This window comes from Octopus bimaculoides, chromosome 26 (assembly GCF_046866305.1).
Source record: "Octopus bimaculoides isolate indiv1 chromosome 26, ASM4686630v1, whole genome shotgun sequence".
In the NCBI taxonomy this organism is placed as follows: Eukaryota; Metazoa; Mollusca; class Cephalopoda; order Octopoda; family Octopodidae; genus Octopus; species Octopus bimaculoides.
This window is the reverse complement of record NC_142953.1, coordinates 12,644,057-12,648,626: the sequence shown is the minus strand read 5'-3', so window position 1 is coordinate 12,648,626 and position 4,570 is coordinate 12,644,057. Positions and strand designations below refer to the sequence as shown.

Below are 4,570 nucleotides of genomic sequence, written 5' to 3'. Positions count from 1 at the left end.
CACACACATATATATATATATATATATATATATATATATATGTGTATATATATATGTATATGTTTGTGAAATAAGAAATTCTGAATAGATAAAAAGTAGGCAAATAGCGAAGGAATAGCAGAGGCATAAATAGAAATAGCAAGATATACAGTGTTCTTAGCAGTTAATCTCACCCTTTGGTCTGTGTTTAGTTTAAATTTATTTTTACCAAAAATTGCACCCAATTTAAATTATATTTCTCTTCCATTCACTCCAGCCAGTTTCTTTGTTTCATTGTTTATTTTTGCGCTCCAGAATTTAAAAAAGAGAGAGAGAAAAAAATAGTAAAAGAAAGAGAAAAAGAAGAAAAAATTAACAGGTTTTTTTTTTTTGTACATGCAACATTTTTGATTCTGTATTTGTCTATATGTAAATATTTTCATGTGTGTGTGTGTGTGTGTGTGTGTGTGTGTGTATGGTGGCGTTTTCATTACGGCGCCGATATAAGCGAATGCTTAAGGTGTCTTCATTTTAAGTATCAGGTACGAGGGTTCGGTCTTACTGTCCGGTACCTTGGATCGTTATTTTTAACAAAAACCTCTTCAACTCAAATTTTTCTCACAACATTGCTCAGCAGAAGAAAATAATCAGTATTGAAAAATTATCGTTTATTATATAAGAAAAGAGATGATATAAGAAAAGAAACTATACTCTCACATATATACAGGCATACATACATACATCTCACATATATACACGCATACATACATATATACATACATATAGTTCATTTACACTGCATGCAAAAATACAGACATACTATATACGGTACGGTATTAAATACACCCACACAAACATTTACATATACATATACATACCTGACGACTTGATTTTTTTTTTATTAACCACACAGGGTCGAAACACAGAGGGGACAGCACAAGGACAGACAAAACATAAAAGTAGGGAAAAAATAAAATCGAATGAAAAGAATGGTAATGATAAATGAAAAGGTGGAATGACGTCTACTCGAACCCCAAACTCCAGTTAACGTCATTGAACGTTTTTAGAAAAAAAATTTAATACGTGTTATTTTATTTTTGTTTCTTTCTCTTTGCAGTGTGTTGCTTGTGTCGACAACAGACATGCGTGAAGTGCTGTCTGGTCCGTGTCAATACGAAATTTTATTTTCGTCTCCATTAAAAAAATACGCATTTACTGTTCTATTACGAGTTACGCAGCAGTTGCAAGGTAAAATATAAAATTCTTTGTCTTTCTGTAATAATTATTGTGATATTTACCGTTAAATTAGCAGTTCCATACATGTGCTATTTCGTTCATTTGCTTATATTTCGTTAATTTACACTGCATACAAAATACGGACATACTATATACATACAACTGCTTACAAAAATAGAGATTAATGTATTGGGTTGTCCGGAAAGTTCGTGCCGATTTATAGTAGCTTACCTTTCGACTTAATTGCCAAGAAACCACCTCAATTCTGGGAAGAGGTTATTTTCAAGTTAAAGGAGAGGTAGAGACGCATTGTGTAACAAAATGGTTCATATTTGGTTGATTAAAAATGTAATGGCAAGTATTTGTTGATCTTTCTTTTTTCCTTTAAAAATCGACACGAACTTTCCAGACAACCCAATATATTTTTTCAATGTTCATAATTTTTGTTTACAATATTGAAAAAATATGCCACCAAAGAAAAGACGTGTTTCTCTCCAGAAACACGTATAAAGCGAGGACCATTGTTGAAAACCGAAGGCGTGTGTCTCAACAGGGAAAGGAGATGAGACTTTCTCAGGGTCAGCAGATGCATGCTGCAGCACGTCAAATGGAGTCTCAAGAGAGAAAGGAGATGAGATTTTCCCAATATCAGCTAAGGCATGCTGCAATACTTAATGCCGAGTCATTACAACAACGTTTAGCACGCTATATTAAATAGATGTCCAATACAATATAGCTCTCAGAAATAGACCACAGGCAAATTCGTTCTTCACAACATCAGGAACGGCGTTCAGATATTATCCATCTCAGCCTTATGAAAACGATAATTCTGTACAAACTGGTGTGCTACACTCAAATTGTCGTTTCTGCAAAGCTTTCAAATTTCCAAATGAAACTTTATTTGCTGCTCAGGCGGTAAGGTAAGATTGCCAGGACTACCAGCTCCTCCTCAACCTCTTTCGACAGTTCACTTCCCCGTCACTGTCTCCCATTACAGCCCATTTCCAGAATGTACCCATTTACGTACATCTCCATTACACCATTCATTTGACTGTTAACCATACAATGGGTCGTGTTACACGCAGCGCTGACCGCCTCAAAGACGAGTATATCCACTGACAGCTTTTCGGTGGGTTCAGAAATTACACCCCCCCCCCACCCCACACCCGTTTTACACGCTAGGTTAGGGCATGGAACCCTCCAGACGGATGTATTACATGTCGATTAGTCGAATTAGACCAGCATTTACTCTACAAATGTTTTGTCGTCAATGCTGCACTTTCCCGTATCACCTGTTTCAACATAACTGTAATATATAGAAACAAACTATACCATTTTAATCCCGAGCAACGTCGAGTATCTCTGCTAGTTTATATTAATGTATGATTGAACGCTACACATCCTCAACCAAGTAGGTTTTATATATATATATATATATATGTATGTACATACATGTATGCGTGTATATATATATATATATATATATAGATATAGATATATACACACATACACACACGCATACATACACACATATTCATATATATCCATATCCATCCATACATACATACATTTACACTCACACACACCTATATATTATTACACATTGTATCAAACTGAAGTTGTCATCGACATTTTCATTGCTTCTGTTATTTTCTTTATTATCGTTTTCCTTTCGCCGCTATATCTCCACCACCACCACCACCTTATCTAACCATTCCACCACTAATACCCCCCGCCACTAACTATATTCTTCCCAATTTCCGAATTCTCCACCACCCCCTCTCTACATTTTCCGACCCCCAATTTCCGCTCCAAGAATTTTCAATTTTAACAGAATCAACTTTTATTATAAACATTACATTTTATAGTTGCTGTTTATTGTTTACGTTGACGTTTATAGCATTGTGTTGTTTGTGCTGTAGTTTTTATGGTGGAGGTTGTTGATGTTATTGTTGTTGTGGCGGTAGTGGTGGTGGTGGTGATGGTGGTAGCGCTGTTATCGATATTAGTGTCTTCGGTTTTTGGTGTTTCGTACACTAATTTACCGCCTTCTCTGCTGCTGCTGTTACTACTACTACTACTACTACTCCTGATACTACCACTACCACCACCACTACTACTACTCCTGCTACTACCACTACCACCACCACTACTACTACTACTACCACCACCACCACCACTACTACTACTACTACCACCACCACCACCACCATCACTACTACCACCACCACCACCACCATCACTACTACCACCACCACCACCACCATCACTACTACCACCACCACCACCACCATCACTACTACCACCACCACCACCACCATCACTACTACCACCACCACCACCACCATCACTACTACCACCACCACCACCACCATCACTACTACCACCACCACCACCACCATCACTACTACCACCACCACCACCACCATCACTACTACCACCACCACCACCACCATCACTACTACCACCACCACCACCACCACTACTACAACTACTACTACTATTACTACTACTTCTAGTTGCTGTTGATGCTGCTGCGGCTGCTACCGTTTGCTTTACTTTCGTCTCATCACGAATTTTTATCGTCATTGCCCAATATGTCATCGACATCATCGCTGTCGGCGTCATCATCATCATCATCACCACCAACAGAGCAGTTCGGCGCTTTAATATAATAAATGAAAAAAATATATATATATGTGGTAAATATACATAACTAAACGGCATAACGTACACAGCGTGTCAAACAGGGCGGGAGACAAACGCAGACGGTCCCTAATTCGTCGTCAGTTATGAACCAATTGCTAATACTCCGTTTCGCACTAGCAATTGGTTAATAAATGATGAAGAATTAAGGACCTTCTGTGTTTGTCTCCCGTCAGCTTTTACACTCTGTATACGCTATGTCGTATGTTTATCTACCATACATTGTTTCATTTGGTAAGTAATGGAACGCAACACACACCGAAGATATATATATATATATATATATATATATATATATATATCTATCTTTGTCTCTCTCTCTTCCTCTTTATATTCCAACACTACTACTACTACAATTAATATTTCTACTAGTACTATTCTTTTTCTTCTATTACTACTACTATTACTATTATTATTATTATTATTAGTAGTAGTAGTGGTGGTGGTGGTGATGATGCTGGTGGTAGTAGTAGTAGTAATAGGAGGAGGAGGAGAAACAGTAGTAGTGATAGTCGCAGTAGTATTAGAAGTAGTAGAAACAGTGTCATCATCGTGGATCGAACTCGTTGTGGTTTGACGTTTTTTTTTTGGATCAGTTGGACCATGAAATAAGACAATTCAAGGTGTATGTATACGTGTGTATTTATAT

At 37.1% G+C, this 4,570-nt stretch overlaps 1 long non-coding RNA gene across 1 annotated transcript in view; it reads left to right on the top strand.

Annotated features, from left to right (window-relative positions):
• The first annotated feature begins 918 nt into the window (after positions 1-918).
• The window catches only part of LOC149130946 (uncharacterized), a 45,014-nt gene continuing 41,362 nt past the window's right edge, over positions 919-4,570 (top strand). The window contains exon 1 of the long non-coding RNA XR_016238513.1: positions 919-1,227. This is a non-coding gene — a long non-coding RNA (uncharacterized LOC149130946). The remainder of the gene's footprint in view (positions 1,228-4,570) is intronic.